This window comes from Canis aureus, chromosome 30 (genome assembly GCF_053574225.1).
Source record: "Canis aureus isolate CA01 chromosome 30, VMU_Caureus_v.1.0, whole genome shotgun sequence".
NCBI lineage: Eukaryota > Metazoa > Chordata > Mammalia > Carnivora > Canidae > Canis > Canis aureus.
Genome location: NC_135640.1, coordinates 31053751 through 31073242, shown reverse-complemented (window position 1 = coordinate 31073242; position 19492 = coordinate 31053751). Strand labels below are relative to the sequence as shown.

Here is a 19492-nt window from a genome sequence, read left to right as displayed (position 1 = left end):
TTAGTATAGGCCAAAAAGCCCATGTACTTGTGTATTATTGGAATAAATATATATTTTCCTCCGTGCTCCCTATTTCTCTTCTTGTTCGGGGTCTAGAAGGAAGTGGCAGAGGACTTTATTTCTGTAGTTTCAGGAGAGATCTCAGGCATGTGGGGTTTTGGTCATGCTTTCTGGTCTTGGTTATCATCACGAGGGTGTATTCAATCTAAGCCAACAAATATTTGAGAGTTGAGGTTGAGGATATACCACGGGCTCTCTTCTAGGCACCTAGGGTAGAGTTGGGAGAAAGATGGATCAAAATCCTTGACTGCGTGGGGCTTAGAGTCTAGTTGGGAAGAGAAACCATAAACAAGTAGTAAAATAAGAAAATTTTTAGTGTGTGTTTATAAGAGAAAAAATAAAGTAGGGAAGTGAGAAAGGAAATGTATTGGAGAAAGAGGTGGTAGGGATGGAGGTGTCTAGGAGGACCTCACTGAGAAGGTGATGGTGAACAGAGACCTCAAGTCCAGGGTCACATATTTACTCAGAATAAAGTCCCCATGGAAGCAAATAGTATGAGTTGGTGCACCAAGTCCTTATGAAAATAAAAGCCCATGTTAATGCCAAAGGCCAAGAATATTGTTTTCGGTTAATGAAATTGAACCAGTAGGATCCATGTATGTGTCAATATGTAACTATGAGACTCTGGAAATGGGCAGTTCATTAACAACTCTACTAGACGTTTTTTTGGGGTGGTGGTGGCATGGGCTGTCTGAGGGGGTGTTCCTTCAGGAAGTTGCTGCCCTCAGACCCAGCCAATCTGACTAATATTTGCCCAATGGAAAGTTATGTGGGCAAGGGATTGCAGCCATTCTTCAATGGACTGAGTTCATCTGTGGCCAGAGAAGAGAACAAAGGCTCTCAGGATGCAGGTCTTTGGCAGGAGCCACAAGTCTGAATCATAAGCCCGAGTCTACTGAGAAAGGTGTGTGAATTTGTTGGAGCAAGAAAAGTGAAAGCCAGAGATGGCTTGCCGTGGTCATGGCCAGCCCTCAGCAGGGATTCCGTTTGATGGGGTGGCATCTTTATGACCCAATGCTGAAGACTCCCTTTTCTCAGAAGCCAGACAGCTGGGAGTGGAAGGCTGAGCCTTGGTGTATCAGAGGATCCGGTGAAGTTTGTCAACCTGCTTGTGAGAGCCTACTCCACACCGACTGGTCGGTATGTGTAACTCTTGGCGCCTTGCCAGGAGTAGTGTGTCATCCTGTGAGTCACCTGCCATGTTTTATTGGAAGTCTGGGAGAGAGTGAGCAAAATTCTCTTCATTATGTATTCCTTTTGATTGTGAACCACCACTGTAAATAGTTGAGTATAAAATATCTCCACTATGGTTGAGATGGTTAATTATCTTGGTTCCAGGCCTTGAACTTGCCTATTGCAGAGGAACTTGGTTCTGCAAAAGGGCCCAGTGAATATGCTTATGAGATTCCTACACAGGCATTATGCATGTTCTTTGATTGTTACCCAATTTAACTTGCTCATCTTAGACACCTTGTTCATCATCTTTCTCAGACGGAGTGATGATTACCTGCCAGGAACTTCATGACGAACCCTGAAATATGTTGTTTGCCTGCTACATTTGGCCTTGAGAGAGGGACGAGATACCCCATGAGCAAGTGCAGGCTTTGGGGATCAGATTGAGCTCTCTGACTTGGTGAGCCCAGACCTGTGACTTCTAAAGGTGATGATAATAATCAAGTCACTTGCTAGCTGCCAAGACTGTAGGCCAGTCATAGCAATGAGATGAAGGAGGGCTGTGGTCCCAGCCTCAGAGAGACAGGTTGGAACTTCAGACCCTAACTCCTACTTGTCAAGCAGCTTTGGGCAGTTTGCTTAACCTATCTGTGCCTCAGTGTCTTTATCTGCACAATGGATCTAGTTATCATACTTTGTTGAGTTGTCATGGGGACCATGTACAAAAATGGATGAGCAGCCCTCAGCCCTGTGGTTCGCACAAAGTGCTCAGGAAATGTGATTCATCCTTGAGTAGTGTCACAAGCAGAATACTATTAAAACCCACTTTACAAATGAGACACTGGGACTTTACAAGTCTTAGGTGATGGACTTATGACCAGAAAAGGAATTCCTGGCCAGTTCAGGTCCGTTAAATGTGCAAAAGGTAGTTAAAATGTGAGCTATTCATGTATTCAGCTGCTAACTTGAGTTTGGTTTATTTCTCACACTCTTATGGTGCTGGACTTATATTCAGCCCTTCAGGTTTCTTGATTTGCTTTGAAATTGGGAATGGGAACAGATTAGGGGAAGCCGATGTACAGCAAGGGATGTGGTGCACAGGTGTGACACCTGGCATACTGTGAATGCTTTGCCTGTGAAGAGGTGTGCCTCGTTTCATCTTTATAATTGGAAAAGATTTAATTTCATAGGTTAGACAATCCCATTTTATCTCTTACAATCAGAGAAAATCACTCTTTTAGGTATGTGATTAAGATCATGGTGATGTGACAGGGAGAACAGGCACATTTTAAAGCCGGTTAATGTGCTTAGAGTTTTGATTACTTTTGTTTTTTAGCAATATTTTGAAAAGCTATGTGTTCCTGAGCCAATAGGTTGAAAATGAAGTGTTGTTTTGAATCTTTTTTATTTTTTTAAGATTTTATTTATTTATTCATGAGAGACACACACAAAGAGAGAGAAAGAGAGAGAGAGGCAGAGACACAGGCAGAGGGAGAAGCAGGTTCCATGCAGGTAGCCCGACGTGGGACTCGATCCCCGATCTCCAGGATCAGGCCCTGGGCTGCAGGCGGCGCCAAACTGCTGAGCCACCCCGGCTGCCCTGTTTTGAATCTTTAAAAAAAAGTTGTGGCAAAGTCTATGTAACATTGAATTTGCCATTTTGACCAATTTTAAGTATACAGTTCCGTGACATTAATTAGATTCACAGTGTTGTGCAATGATCACTGCTGTCTGTGTCCCAGACTTTCTCACAACTCATACATCAGTGCTATAACCATGAAGCGGTGACTTCCCATCTCCCCTGCCCCCCAGCATTTGGCAACCTCTGGTCCCCTTTTGGTCTCTTTGGTTTTTTTTTTTTTTTCTGTTTTTTGTTTGTTTTTGTTTTTGTTTTGTTTTTAAAGATTTTATTTATTTATTTGAGAGAGAAAGAGCACACATGCAAGCATTGGGGGGCGGGGGGGCAGATGGAGAAACGGATTCCCCGCTGAGCAGGGAGCCCAATGTGGGGCTGGATCCCAGGACCCTGGGTTCATGACCAGAGCCAAAAGCAGACACTTAACCGACCAAGCCACCCAGGCGCCCCCTTTTGTTCTCTTTGAATGTGCCTATTCTAGATATTTCTTATAGGTGGAATCATACAATAGTTGTTCTTTTGGGTCTGACTTCATCATTTGGCACACTGTTTTCAGGGTTCATCCATTCCTTTTATTGGCTGAATATTCCTCTGTTGTATGGATGGGCCACATTTTGTACATCCACTCATCCGTTGCTGGACGTCTGGGTTGTTGACGCTTCTTGCCAATTGTGTGCAGTGCTGCAGTGCATATTCACATGCACGTGAAAAGATGCTATTTTGCTACATCTGACATGTTTTCATTTCTTGGGGAGAACTTGGAGGAGTCTTGTCTTTGGCCGGGGTGCTCGCATGAGCCCTCAGGCATGTAGGAATCCATCCACATCTCCCCCAGACTTACCCGCAGTCTTGCCTAGTCTAGCACTGTAATTTGTTGGGGGAGGATGCTGGCTGCTGGTGAATCAGACTGCCTTCAGCTGTCCTGGCTTGACTGCGTCCTCCTGCCCAGGTCTTTGAGCCTCTTATTTGCTCGTCTGGGACTGACCCAAGAAATTTTTCATGCACCCACTTATTTTTATTTGCTTATTAGTTTTCGATAGGCTCAATTTATATCATTTTTTAATTTACATGTGCCTTATGTACTGTGTTGGGGCCCAAAATTATGTATGCATCTACTGCATTTAATGTGTATTTTATGGATTTTTTTTGTCCTAGGAGGGGAATAATTGAGTTGGCAGGACATGCAGCAGATTTGTTTTAGTAGATATGGGTTCTAGACTGAATTTACCATTATTTTATTATGTGAGCCTGAGTCACTTAGCCCTTCTGACCTCAGATGGATGAGTGATTAATCAGAACCCCTTTTTACTTTTATGTATCTGGGTCTGTGACTCTTTATGTGTCTGTTGCCTACCCCAGATCACTTAATGTTTTGAGATGTAGGCTTGTTGTGTTTTCTGATTGAAAATACTCTTTGCAAGGGGTTCCCCTTTCTCCATACAGGTTGCTTCCTGAGTTGTTAATTTTAGCCATTTTGACTGTTGTGAGGTGGTGTCTCGTAGTTTTGATTTGTACTTTCCTGATGCCGGGTGATGTTGAGCATTTTTTCATGTGTCTGTTGGCCATTTGTATGTCTTCTTAGGAAAAATGTCTGCTCATATCTTCTGCTCATTTCTTGACTGGATTTTTTTGGTTATTATTATTTTTTTTTTGGTGCTAAGTGAGATGTTCTTTATAGATTTTGGATACTAGCCCTTTATCTGATAAGACATTTACAGATATCTTCCCCTTCTCCTCCTACACTGTTGGTGGGAATGCAAACTGCTGCAGCGACTCTGGAAGACAGTATAGAAATTCCTCGAAAGGTTAAAAATAAAGCTACCCTACAGCCCAGCAATTGCATTACTGAGTATTTATCCAAAGTGTCAAACAGAATGATTCGAAGGGGCACCTGCACCCCAATGTTTATAGCAGCAATGTCCACAACAACCAAACTATGGAAAGAGCCCTGGTGTCATTGACAGATGAATGGATAAAGAAGATGTGGTACACACACATGCATGCACTGGACTATTACTCTGAGATCAAAACGAGTGAAATCCTGCCATTTGCAACCACGTGGATGGAACTAGAGTATATTATGCTAAGCAAAGTAAGTTCATCAGAGAAAGACAAGTGTCATATGATTTCCCTCATATGTAGAATTTAAGTACCCAAACCGGTGAACATAGGGGAAGAGAGGGAAAAAAAATAAGATAAAAACAGAGAGGGAGATAAACCATAAGAGACACTGAACTCTAGGAAACAAACAAAGGGTTGCTGGAGTGGGGGTGGGTAGGGGATGGGGTAACTGGGTGATGGGTATGAAGGAGAGCATGTGATGTAATGAGCACTGGGTGTTGTATGCAACTGATGAATCACTAAATTCTACCTCTGGAGATAAAAAAAAAAAAAAAGAAGAGACAAAGAAAATACTCTTTGCGTGTTGAATTTTTGTTGACATTAGAGAAAGTGGCAGCAAGTGCTCCTAGAGTCCATTAAATCTCATGTCGATGTTCTCAGAAAGGAAAGCACGAGTGGGTTCTCATTTGCATGTTTCCTCTGACATCAGGAGTCACCTAATTTTAATTGATTATGTGCCTGTCACTAGCAGAGGACTGCGTGAGATGTCAGGTGTTAGAAACACATCTACGGGCATGGTCCTTGTCACTTCACTGGTGTCTGGACGGTATTTCTATCCAGGACCAAAATAGCAATATCAACACAAACACCTCAAAAACATTTAGAACGCTAACCTGGTGGCTTATATACTTATTGGAAATTGTTTTTGTAGGGCCCCTTACCATTTGGATCAGCGCTTGTAACCCCATGGGTTGTCAGTAGGCCTTGATTTCAACTTCCCATTTTACTGAAAGGGAAGCCAAATGGCTTGCTATGAGTTATTTGTCTGGTTGTTGGCAGAGCCCGGATGTGAACAAGGCCTTATTTCACACCCTTACTTCTCCCTTGACGAAAGGAGGCCTCAGTGGGACTGCTTCTTGACCCCCAGTGGGAACACTCCCTGGGGGTTCTATGGAGGCCTGAAGGGTTATCCAGGCTGCACACTCTTCTTCAGCGAAAAGGCAGGATTGAAGAACTTATCTTCTTGTGTGAGTTATTCACACAATCGCGCTTTTAGTGCCAATAATAATTATTATTGTTTATTACTGCTGAGCAGAGAGGTGTCTAAAAGAGCCCACACCAGGGAAAACCCAGATGCTCTCGCCCCCACAAACCACATGTACCTCTTGTGCAAGGCTCACAGGGCCCTTGGCACCAACTGCCTCACTGTGTGTGTGGGCAGGACAGCATCTGGCCCCATATGGTTTCTTGCTAGTCAGTGTGCGAAGAGTTCATGGACTTTTCCTTTGGCCTCTTTGTTACTTTTATCCTTGGGTTGCACTTCCTTCCTTTCCCCCTTTTCCCTTCCAGTTACAAGCATGACTTCAGTTGTAAGTATGAGAGCCACCAGTGAATCCTGAAACTCTTGACTCGGGCATGTTTGATCAACGCTGTTGTGTAAGGAATTGTCATTTGGGGTCTTGAAAGCAATGGAATCATACATGGAAATCTATGATTGGAAGATAGAACCAGGAAGCCAGAGAATATTAAGTAGGATATTATCACATAAGAGTTGAGGAAATCGAAGCCTCTGGATTACAAGGAACTTGCTACACATTCAGTCTGTGGGTGTTCTGGATCTAGGTGGCATTTAAAGGCTGGAAGAGTGTTCTTGTCCTCTTCTTGACAGACTATATTTTTCAGGATTACTTCTGCTCATTTGTTAGGCATTCAGTTTTCAGAGGGAGAAAACTGTTCAAAGTCACTAAGTTTGGCTGGTGCAAGGTTTATTATTAATTTACTTATAGATTTTATTTATTTATTAGAGACACAGAGAGAGAGGCAGAGACACAGGCAGAGGGAGCAGCAGGCACCCTGCGGGGAGCCTGATGTAGGACTCGATCCCAGGACCCCAGGATCATGACCTGAGCCAAAGGCAGGAGCACAATCACTGAGCCATCCAGGTGTCCCTATTGGTGCAAGGTTTAATTTTAAGTTGTAAAACATCTTGGTGCCAAATCAAATTTAACGAGAGTCTGCACTTGAAGGCGTTGTCTAAAAGGATGAACCTCAGTTGTTCTCTCAGAGAGAAGTACGGGTTGGTTTTGGGGTGAGTCAAGGGTTTTAAACATGTCAGTATTCTTGGTAATCCTCGGACCACCAAGCACAGGGTGGGGTGGTGGTGGGATGGATCCATATACTTCTAATCTGTTTCAAATGTAAAAACTTGATTTTGGCAACCAGTCAGTAGCCAACCATAAAATGTATTCATAAAAAAGCTTCTGAATTTCCTTAGCAATACCGTATAATTAACGGGATCCGGATTTGGATCTGCAATGACGCTGGGAAGTCATCTTTTTGGATTCCTATCATCTGTATTAATCAACACCCCTGTTGGACTTCACCTACCTTGAGGAGGAGAATTCTCTTTTTCATTGGCTTTGCTGTTGGTTTGCTGTTGCTAGGTGACATAGGTGACATAGGTGATGGCGGGTTGACATGGGCACTTGTTTGCCTTGTTCCTGGGAACCCACCTTCCCACTGTCTTTGTGGGAAAGGTGGGGAGGTAAGCTCCTTTGCAGGAGCTGGCGTCAAATTCTTAGACCTTGTCAGCTAGGTGGATGGCAACACTTTTTTCTATTAAGCTGCCCTGATTTTTGATCAAGTTGGTTCTGAAGACCCTTGAACAGAAATCCAGAAGAGCCTTCCTTAAGGGGTTTGTGTCATTGAGAACACAATTTGAAAGGAATTTTAAAAGTTAGCTATTCTAGGTCAAATTTATAAAACAGCAAGATAAAGCCTGAATTAAAATCTATGGGGAAAATAAATAAACTCTCCTTTTTTTTTTTTTTGTTTCTGAGCATCAATTCAACTGATAAAGGGAGAGCTGTTTGACCCTTTTTGCATTTTCCCCTACATACCAAATGTTGTTTTCCAACATATATTTATTTATTCATTATGTGGGCTTATATCTGTGTGGCTAGCTCTTGTGTAAATATCCATGACCAGTACAAATACCTCATGAGGGTGTCATGGCTTAGAGTATTTCAAAATATTTTTACATAAATCTTTTTATTTGTGGGTAGAGTTTGATTATTTTTGTAACTCTGTCCCCCAAGTTTAGCCTGATCTTGGGAAATTTGTTAAAAACAAAAGTCAGCCGTGCTCCCTCTACTGGTTGCATTTCTTTGTAACAGCAACACTGTACATTTGTGATTAAGTTCATTGCTTCTGGTGGGACTCAACTCATAAGCTTTTAAAAAGCATGACTAGAGGCATTCGGTGCTGCAGGTAAAGAAGCTGGTGACGTAACGAGGGACTTCCCATTTGCATAGGGGTGTGTAGAGGGGACCCACGACCTGGCCTCCTTCCTTCCTTCCTTTCTTCCTTCCTTCCTTCTTTTGATGCCAAGAGCAGCTCAGCTCCCTCGTAAGGCTGGTGGCCACTGCCTGAGGACCTCTTGGGTTCTGATGCTGTAGGCTTTCTCCTGTGTCGAGTGTTTTGCAATCTGCCAGCCACTAAGTGAAACCAGCAGGTTTTCTGTGTGCTCCCAGGTTGTTCAGACTATTGAACTCTGGGTGCCCTGTGGTTCTCTCCAGAAGCAACTATAGGAGAGTCTTTATTTAACTGGCCTGAGAGATGGGCAATGAGGTGAGGACCGATTCTGTTCTGCCAACATGCACTTAATCGCATACCTACCATCTGTGAGGCTCCAAGGCACTTCAAGGGGAGCAAACCCACCATCCTGTGCCCTGTTTTGAGAAACGCTGAGCAACAAGGACAAGGCTCGTCTCCCCCTCCAAGCGGAAATGAAGTCCTATTAGAAAGGAGGGAAAAAAAGCACAAGTGGCATTCTGGAGTTAAAAGAAACACGTCTTAGGTAATGACAAGGCCAGAAGACTTGTAGAAAAGATGTCCTCACTTTTGTAGGTCCTCACCCTGACTGGTAGACGCAGTGGTGCTTGCATCGTTTTTTCCTGTAAGTGATTTGTAACTTTCTTCTCGATAAGCCGTAATGAGATTAAACATCCTTCCTGTTCTCAATGGAGCATCTCCAGCTAAAGACTGTCAATGGAGAAATGACTCTGGTGGCTGCGATAAGCCTGCCTGTCTGTGTATCTTTCACATCTCTTTCACAGCCCCTACCCTGCCTCCTCCCCCCAGATGTGCTATCTGTGATTCCAAAGCTGATACCCCAGCCTTATGTCATCCTCCTCCCCACCCCCTTCTTGATTATTTCCATCCAAATGTAATGCAGGCCCTTAGCCTCGCGAGGGCATGGGCCTGAGGCTGTGTCCCGTGCCCCCCAGTGCTTCTTTACTGCTTCAGACTCCAGTGCCCACTCTCTCCGGATCCCTCACAGGTGGTCCAGCCATCAGATGCTGCAGGGCCGAAAAGGAGGAGGAATGCTCTTCTGTGTCCTTGCAAGTCCCTGGAGAGTCTCTTCCTGATGCTGAGGATTATATGTGGAATGAATAAATTCAGTGACTGTTGGTAGTGAAACCTGTCTCCCAGGGCTTCTCATTAGCCAGCAGTATTGGCATTTGGGGGCTGGATAATTCTTTGTTGGGGGAAGCTTTCCCTGTGCCGCACCTGTGTCTTTTGCCTACGAGATGCCAGTAGCTCCCCCAGGTTGTGAGAACCGAGAATGTCTTCACTACTGTCGAGTGTTCCCATTGGGCAGAGTCGCCTCCTGCTAAGGACCGATGCTGATTTCACACACCCCATCTCTTCATTCTGCTCCTTCACAGTTCTCCGTGGGCCTTCTTTTGTTCATTTGCTTCATTCACTTAACAAATAGGTACCAATTTTCTACTTACGCCAGCCTCTGCACAAGGTCCTTGGACTATAAAGATAAGGTAGGCATCTCCTTCATGTTCGTATATATGTATCTATGAGTCAATTTTGAACGTATCACGGTTTCCACGATTTTGTGTTTTATCATTATTGTCTTGAAAGTTCCCTTTTCTGAATGTTATTCCCAGCCTACAACTCTGGCGGGCGATCGAGAGTAATTAGGACTTCTTGAATGAATGTTATGTTTCTGTTTCTGTAGCCTGGGTCTTTGAGGAAAGCCCCTTGCAGTGTGGGTCAGTATCCTTGGCTTTGACACAGCCATTAACCTTGTAAAATGATAATGCTCTATTAATCTATCAATTTCATCCATGAATGCTTCAACTGTTACAGATATGGCCTCCACTTATCATTCCTTATTTCCATTTTCCTGTATTGTGATTTCTTCATTTTCTTTAACCAGCCACCTGAGGCTTCATTTAACATGTGTGGTCATTTTTTAGTTTCATTTAATGAAACTTCTGTTTTGGAACCAAGGTCAGGCCTAGCGAAGGGATGATCATTGGATTACTTTTGGGTGGACTTTTAAGTTAGCAAGTGTCTGTTAGAATGCTCAAAACTGTGGTATGAATATTGCTTATGGGAAATCAGGTTTACGGCAGCTATTTTTCTAGGGGGAGAGAAAGGGGGATATATTTCAGGGAGGCGTTTACAGATGGCTCCCACTATGTTGGTAATTTTAATTTTTTTTTTTTTTTTGCCACGTGATGGATGCTTGAGGGTTCGCTATATGATTTTCAAATATACTTTTGCATGTCTGAAATATCTTGTAGTAAGTTTTCAAGGAAACATAGCCAGTTAAACGTTTACTTTTCAGTTTTTCCATCTCCCATTCTATTTAAGGAGATGTGTGGGAATTAGGTGCCTACCGGCTAACCTACCCACATTCCTGCCTGTGCAGAGGGGGCACCTTGCAATTACTTAAGATTTTTAGCTAGTTATTTATTTATTTATTTATTTATTTATTTATTTATTTATTTATTTATTTATTTATTTATTTATTATTTTTTAAAGGATTTTAAAAAATAGAGACATAGAGAAGCAGAGACATAGGCAGAGGCTCCCCTTTTGGGAGCCCGATGTGGGATCACACCCTGAGCTGAAGGTAGCCGCTCAACCACTGAGCCACCCAAGTGTCCTGATTTCTAGCCTTTTAAATCAAAAAAGAGACACTGCCTTCTTGCCCTGTGCTGGGCTGAAAAACATGTGACAGCGACTTAGGCTTTCAGCAGGGCGACCAGATTCATCTGTAAAATGGTTCAGGTCTGTTAGGAATAAATTTCCCTTAAGGTCGTGGGGGAGCCCAGCGCTGGGACCCTCGCGTGACAGCCCGCCCCGAGTTCTTGGTCTTGGGGACGCCAAGGGGAGATTTAGATTGGGGAAGGAGGTGGAGAGGAGAGAGGAGGGAGGCGACGGTGGGTGGGGAGGAGCGACAATCCCTCTCCAACACACCCAAATGACCAGATTCATCACAGCACGAAACTTCACAAGTTACGCCCACTCCCTCCGCCGGGAGCCGGGGAAGGCTGCTGCTTCCTCATTTCTGTTACTGGAAGTTTGGAGATGTGCGGCCGGCAGCATGTGCGCCTCGCGGAGCAGGGTGAGCCCATTAATTTCAAGCCCATTTCCATCGCCGAGTTTCTTTGTGTTGGGTGGTGAGGGCGTGCAGCCCAGGTGGCTGTGGCTGGGGAGAGGCTGCTGGGCACCCCCACCCTCGAGCTCGGTAGGGGTTGGGGGACCTGTGCGCCCCGAGCCCGGAGCCCTGCAGGATGGGTGAGCTGGGGCTCCAGGCTGTGCTGTGGCCCCCCGGGGGCGCCATCCGTGTGCATTCTGGCCCCGGGGTGAAGGGTGGGGGCTTGCGAGCCCTGCCCCTCTCCCCCCTGGCTGTCCGAATGCGGGGATCCTAAGGGGTGCGGCGGGAGGGAGGCTGCGGGGTCAGGTTACCCACCAGAGGCGCGTCCTGTCCCCGTCCTGTCCCCGCCGTCCGGCTGCACGGTCTGTAATCACAGGTCATTGCCCTCCAGAATGAGTCCCAGGGAAGGCTTGGGATTCAGTATTTCCGCAGGAATGTTCTGAAGCTGGGCGCCCGACAGCCTCCTGGGTCACTATGGGAATCCTAGAGGGAGGCACCAGACGGCTTGGGTTTCTCATTAATGTTGTGTCTGATTTAGTTCAGCCCAAGGGGACTTCCTAGCTCGTGAGGTGTTATTTGTGCATCTGGAACTTTTTGGAAAATACTCCTTTCTCTCTGGCAGCTGCTTTATCTCCAGGTCGATTGCCTAAGTCAGATTTGGGCGGGGTGGGGAGAGGAAGTTTGGGTGGAGGCTGGCACCCGGGGTTGGGATCATTCATTGCAAGTGACGCTTAATATACGTTCCAGCCAGTGATAAACTTGGCCAAAGGTAAAGTTTCTTGCAAATATTCTTTAGGTTTTATTAGAAGCCCCTCTCAGAGGTTGTGGTATTTGCTCACCGCATGGGGGTCCAGCGGAGGCTTTTGGGCTATTTTACCTGTTTCACCTATTTTATATCCGCTCAACAGGTTAGTACAGAGCAGTGGGAGCTCTCTCTGTGTGTGTTTTGTAAGCTAATCCTTCATAGGAATTTTTAGAGAATTGTTTTATTTTTAGGGCACCTTTAGGGAGGTGAAGAAATGTGTGGCCGTTACTAGGTTTATAGAAAGCCAGATTTCATTTTATAGGTGTTTCTTCCCAGATCTGGGGTGGGTGCAATTAGGAAGATGTTAAGGGCTGATTTTATTATCTTCCTGTTATCAGAATAGGACAGCCTGGCTTTCCTGAGGCACATTCCCCTTGAACTTTGGGGTCAGAGGACAGGTTGCTGTGGCCATACTTTTACTTAGTTTGCTTTCACCTTCCAGCTTCCCTGAAGTTAGTGAGACAGAAGCTAAAATGAAATGACTTAAACCAAAGCAGACACGTTCCAAGGAAGAATAACAGGTTGCGTGGTCCAGGCGGTCACAACTGCCAGAGCCTTGTTCTAGCTCCTTGAGGACTCAAGAAAGAACATGGCAAGCAGATGTGAACTTGATGCTGACATCAAGTGTGTGACCGGCCTCCCCCACCCCCAAGAAGCCTACTGTAGCAACTCACTCAACAGGAAAGACAACCAAATTGGATCTCGTGATAGTGCTGGTGAAGCTGACTAATAGACCCTTGCTCACATGGAGTTTTATGGAACAATAATCCTTAGCCAGAGAAAGGGAGTATATTATTCATAAAGGTATTTAGACATTGTCACATGGGACTGTTTCATGCAGACATCGGAAATTGGATTAATTCTACTATATGAATTAGGTAGGTGTGAGAGAATGTTATATATTTTTTTTCTCAAGGTCTCCTTACTTTCTAACAAATAACCTGGTTTGGCTCTGAATTTTTTGTTTTTGAAGTTGCAGATGCGATTTGTTTGATAGAAATAGGGGCATTAAGATGATCTTGTTTTAGTAACTAGTTTTTTATAGGAGTTTTCCTGTTTCGTGTATATTTTAAAATTTATTGGTTGCACATAGTATCGTTTTATAATATTTTAAAAGACTGTAGAAATGTTTCCTTTTTCTTTTCTTTTCTTTTCTTTTCTTTTCTTTTCTTTTCTTTTCTTTTCTTTTCTTTCTTTTCTTTTTCTTTTCTTTTCTTTCTTTTCTTTTCTTCTTTTCTTTTCTTTTCTTTTCTTTTCTTTTTCTCTTTCCTTCTTTTCTCTTCTTTTCTTTTTCTTTTTCTTTTTTTTTTTAGAGGGAGAGTGAGAATCTTAAGCAGGCTTCACCCCCAATGTGGGGCTCGGTCCCAGGACCCTGAGATCATGAACTGAGCTGAAATCAAGAGTCAGATGCTTTAACTGACTGAGCCCTCCAGGCCCCCCTTGAAATGTTTCCTTTTTTCATTCCTGGCATTGGTTATTTGTGCTTTTCTTCCCCTTGATCAGTCTTGCTAACTTATTATCAATTTTATTGGCATTTGGAAGAACCAGTTTTGGTTTTTGTATTTTAAATGAAACAAAAACACTGCCTCCTTTCTTAAGTTTACATGCATTTGAAAAGTCCTGTGCTGTGGAACACTGTCAAAAAAGATTTTAAGAGCCTTTAAAACTAAGTAACCGAGTCTCCTAGCTGTAGGGAGGCAGATATTATGTATTTATTTATGTGTCTTTGAAATAATGTTTCTAGGTTTTATTAAAATATATCTTGTGCTCTTGGGTATCATACACAGTGGATCACATTGTTCTAAGGTGGGTTTTGTATATTCACTGGGGCACACCCTGTGAAATTGTTTTGGAAACATCTAGCTAGAATTTCCATAAGATTTACTGGTAATTTAATGTGAATTGTAGGTGCTTTCAACCTACTTGACAATACAGATTTACTTTGTACTGGGGCAAGCAAATTTGCTGTAATGACTGAGGAAGAAAGTTTCATTTTGGTTCATATTTAATGCATGAGTCTTGGCATTTTAATGTTTTCTCAGAAAATCATTCTGAGTTTGTGACAGTGTAAGAACAAGAACTGTAGACTCAGAAAGAACTGGATCTGAATCCTTTTTGCCTTTTTTTTTTTTAAAGTTTATTTATTTAAATAATCCCTACATCCAGTCTGGGGCTCGAACTCATGACCCGGACATTGAGAGCTGCATGCTCTACTGACTGAGCCAGCCAGGCGCCCCTGGATCTGAATTCTTGCTCAGCTACTTTTAGCTCTAAAATTGCCTAACCCCTCTGAGCTTACATTTCCACCTCTTGTGAGATGGAAATAATGAAAACTGCTTAGGGGCTGTGATGAGATCTTTTTTCTTTCTTTCTTTCTTTCTTTCTTTCTTTCTTTCTTTCTTTCTTTCTTTCTTTCTTTTCTTTCTTTCTTCTTTCTTCTTTCCTCTTCTCTCTTTCTTGCTTCTTTTTTAAAGATTTATTTATTATTTACAGAGAAATAATGTGCGCAGGTACAAGTGAGTGGTGTGTGGGGTGGGGGAGAGGGAGAGGGAGAGTCCTCCAGCAGATTCCCTGCTGAGTTCAGGGCTCAGCTCATGACTTGAGCTGAAATCAAGAGTCAGACTCTTAACGGGCTGAGCCACCCAGCACCCCTGTTGGGAGATTTCTACATGAGTATTTATGGAAGACGCCTGTCTTGTGATTTGGAACAAAGTAGACACTTAATACGTTATAGTACATTGTGTGTTTCCCCTCCTGCCCTTTCTGGTTATACTTCCAACCTCACAACTTCTCTCAGTGCCTTCCTCCCAGACCTGTGAAAGGTTATTTCAACAGAATAAAACAAAACCACTTCTCCCATCTGTTCTGTCTTCATTATGGGCAGATGGGTTATTGGGATCACTCTCCATATTTTCAGTACTTGCATCTTATTATCCTAGTTGATCAGTGGTATACTGGCTGTATATTTTTTACACTCCGATTTTTGCCTTACCTTCCTGGGATGATGATTATTTTTTCTTCAGTGTATCTCACTTCCTCGAGGGTCCCACTGTTTTATTATTTCCTTCCTTCCTTCTTCCCTCCCTCCCTCCCTCCCTCCCCCTTCTCTTCCTTTGTAGAACTGAAAGGAGTACACAACTCGAAATGTGGCCAAGCTTGAGATGTAAGTTAGTGGAGTTGTTTCTATGAAGGCAGAGTTTGTTAGATTTCGTTATTCCAGAACTCCAGTTACTCTGGAAAAGACGCTCAACATCACTTATCATCAGGGAAATGCAAATCAAAACTGCAATGACACACCACCGTCTCACAAGGCAAAAGTCCAGAAATAACAAGTGTTAGGCTGTGGGGCAAAGGGAACCCCCGTGCACGGTTGGTAGGAACGTAAACTGGGTGACAGATAGTACTGGTGATATCCATATCTGTTCTCTATCGCCATTGCATTCAAAAAGAATGCTTTTTGCAGAGCTGAAAGTTCTTGGTACTTGGGGGGAAGCTTTGGGTTGTTTGATGCTATGGCTGACCTCATAACCAAGAAGGGAAATGAGAAGCATGGGGTGGAGGCCGTTGGCTGGGTAATCTTCCTCCACAAAGGAATATGGCATTATTGAAGTCATCCAACTTGAAGCCATTTGTTCTCCCTGGGGTCTGTCCATTGAAAAGATCCTGGGGAATATGTGGCATAATTAGTGAATGTTTCTTTAGTTGTCTCATAGCACAAGGGGCTGACCAAGGAGGGGGGGGCAGCCGGGGGGGTAGGCTTTGTGGTGCCCTGGCAACATCATTCACTGCTCTGCCCAAGGAGCCAGTCTTGGTTTACATTTTGTGTTGTGAATTGGCCTCAGCTGGGAAGTTATTCTCGAAGACAACAGATTGACTGCCTTTGGTCTGGCCCGTCCTCTCTGACCCGGTGCACTGAGTAACTGTGCTGCTGTTTGTACTGGTCGGTGTTTTTATGAGAGTGGGGAACAAGGAGGCGTATAGTCTTCATCAGTGTTGTGCAACACCACTCCTCCAGTTTATTTTGATTCTGTTGCTTGAAAACAAGTATTAGCGTGGCACTCATTGGTAAAACTTGGTGGGGAGAGATCATGGCTTTTGGTAACTTTTATGCGTTTAACAGATAGGGGTGGATTTGTGAGATCTTCTTGTACTGAAGCACAGAGCCTCAGGTGATACCTTGGAATCATATGCTCCAGTGTTTGAGATTTCTGACTTCCGTACATTCAGAGGCTTCTCTGGGCAAGAATAACCATGGCCAGAGTGCTTTCTACAAAGCCCGTAGTTGAGTAAGTCCCTGCAAATACTTCTTTGATTATTAAAATACTAATACTAAATACTAATTTACTGAGTGTCTACAACATACCCAGTACTTCTCCTGTGTGATCTTGTTAATATTTCAGAGGGTGATCCTGCAACCCCTGGGAAAAATGAGCACAAAACCCATTGTTTTCCTGTGTCTACTCCTGTAGGTAGAACCAGTGTGGACTGAGGCCTACCTTTCTAGACCCGAAAGCCTTCTGGAGGGTTGGTCTCGTGGGGTGACACTCTGAAGCCTAGTCCCTTACCTACGATGTGAGCAGCCTCTCCGAATGACACGTTTGGAGGTCTTGAGAGAAACCTCTTCTGTTTGGGATGGGATAAGCGGGGGATTTGCACAAGGCTGGGAAATGAGGACTCAAACTTTTAAATTCCTTCCTGTCTTAAGACCCTGCTCAGATCTTCCCATTCTGGGACAACAGGAAGTTCATTATTTGTGACTGCTGTTTTGGGGAAGCAGGGGTTGCTGATTCACCCCATGCCCAATTTGAGGCTTTGAAATGGATTTCCTGGGAACCTTTGGAGGTGTAGGGTCCCCATTGTAGGGTCATTCCTAGGACAAGCCAATCATTCAGGCTTGCTGAAGAGGGTGTGGTGGCACATCCCATGGCAGGGTCATTGTGCTCTGGGTCTGCCTCTGGGGAATGACTATCGATTTCTATTGATTCCTTATGCCTTTGAGTCATGAGGAAGAACATTCCCATTGATTCTCAGACTGTAGTGTTTCAGAGTCTTCACAGGTAATCTTCCCACCTTTGCCTTCCTGGCATCTCTTTTGCCTGCCCTCACGATTCCAGGAAAGGAGAAGAAGGAATTGTTTCGGGCTGCAACAGAGGAAACTTGGTATCAGGCATGGGCTTCTTCTGGGGCTCTTGGACATGAGATCACGTTACTTTTGGCAGGCAGGGTGAACCTTTGTCTAAACCGTGAAGTAGGTTTGGTTGTTGGGGAGTATTGCATGGAGGCCTCACTGCTGTGCTCAAATTGGGAGTCTTCATGGCATGCTAAGCAAGGAGCTTCCCACTGAAAGGATCAAGTGGTGAACGTGCAGCATTACAGGCACTCAGAGCAAAGAAATAATGCTACCTCCTGGTGGGGCGTGAGTCAGCAAGAAGGGCTGTGTGTGTTCTCTGGCTTCCTTTCTCTCAGGTGGGGACAGTGGCATGTCAATCCTCATTTACTTCCTAGGGGGAGAACGATTAAGACCAAAAGGGGCTTTATAACTCTACAGAGGTGCAATTATTCTTTTCAGGTTTGCCTGCCTCCCATGAACAAACCCACCCAAGCCTTGTTATTAGTAGCACGCTGCACTGTTTACGCTTTATCAGCTTTTGGTAGCATGCTGGCGGATCCAGAATTTGAACACAATTTGTGACTGCCAACTTGGTGGAGAGGAGGAATCAGAGATGCCTCCTGAAGCATGATCCCTTGTAGTGTTGTTGCTTTCTTTGGATTTTACCGCACCAAGAACACTTCACCTGACACCTACCCTCTTACCAGATTTTTTAAAAAAATATTTTATTTATTTATTCACGAAAGACACAGAGAGAGGCAGACACAGAGGCAGAGGGAAAAGCAAGCTCCATGCAGGGAGCCTGATACGGGACTCGATCCCTGGACCACAGGATCGTGACCCCAGCCGAAGGCAGATGCTCAACCACTAAGCCACCCAGGCGTCCCTCTTACCAGATTTTTAAAGGTACAACACAGTGTTAGTTGCTATAGGTAAAGTATTTTATGGTGGATATCCAGAACCTATTTATCTGGCATAACTGAAATAATGTCCCCGAGGCGCCTGGGTGGCTCAGTTGGTTAAGCATCTGCCTTCAGCTCAGGTCATGATCTCGGGGTCCTGAGATCGAGTTCCGCATCGGGCTCCCTGCTCAGCGGGGAGTCTCTTTGTCCCTTTGCCCCTGCCACTCCCCCTGCTTGTGCTCAAGCTCTCTCTCTCTCTCTTTCTGTCAAATATATAAATAAAATCTTAAAAAAAAAATGCCCCAAGTGATTAGTGACTTCCCATTTCCCCCTCCCTCCTGCTCCTGGCAAGCACCATTCTGTTTCCATGAGTTAGACTATTTTAGACTCCTCTTGTAAGTGGAATCCCGAGGCATTTGTCCTTCTGTGACTAGCTCATTTCACGCAGCAGAATGTTCTCAGGGTTCACCCGTGTTGTTGCAGGCTCGCCGGACTTCCTTCTTTTTAAAGGCTGACTAATATTCCATTGTGTGTACACACTGCATGTCCCCCGCATGCATCTGGTGCTGGACATTTAGGTGACTTTTGCATTCCGGCTGCTGGGAGTGGGGCTGCAGCGGACACGGGAGTGCTAATATCTCCTTGAGCTTTGCTTTCCATTCTCTCCTGTGAAAAATACCCCTCAGTGGGCTTGCCGGATCATATGGTAGTTCTATTTTTAATTTTCTGAGAAGCCTCCCTGCCGTTTTCCATAGCGGCTGCCTGCTTTTGCATTCCGACGCCTGCACTTCTTCGTTTCCCAGCCGGTGCTGCAGGCCCGGCCTGGCCCATCTTGCTGTGACTTGCGGCTCCTGTCTTACCTGTTGCTCCTGAACCAGCCTGACAGCCTTTGCCACTCCTTTCTTTGCGTGCACACGGCGGCCTGGAGCCCTCCCTTTCGGTATTTACGTCACCTTGTATTATCCTAATTGGGTTATTAGCTTTTTTCAAGGGGTAACAAAATGATATGAATGATAATAGTACAATAATAATAATAACCAGTAAGGGAGGGGGGCATGTGGATTTGAGGACAAATCTGAGGTTTCCTCTGTCCTGTTTCCAGAGACCCCTTGGGGCTTCCTTCCCCTGTTTCCCAGACTGGTGTTCTCTATAAACAAATTCTCATCACTGGCTTAAGTAACTTTTTTAAAGCAACAGAGTTAGGAAGTGGGGAGGTAGCATTTGGACCCCAGTCCCCAAGCTCCAGGGTCTGAATTTTTTTTTTTCTTCAAGATTTTAT

The 19492-nt window shown here is 44.4% G+C and overlaps 1 protein-coding gene across 6 annotated transcripts in view; it reads left to right on the top strand.

Annotated features, from left to right (window-relative positions):
• The window catches only part of TIAM1 (TIAM Rac1 associated GEF 1), a 378364-nt gene that overhangs the window by 166903 nt on the left and 191969 nt on the right, over positions 1-19492 (top strand). Inside the window, exon 1 of one of the 6 annotated variants that reach the window (XM_077878967.1) lies at positions 9746-9768. The exons of 3 other annotated variants lie outside the window; for them this stretch is intronic. The gene's annotated coding sequence lies outside the window, so the exon portion shown is untranslated. Of the gene's footprint in view, positions 1-9745; positions 9769-11220; positions 11364-12963; positions 13080-19492 lie in introns of those variants that run through there. 2 more of the 6 variants (XM_077878963.1, XM_077878966.1) reach the window with 2 other exon arrangements.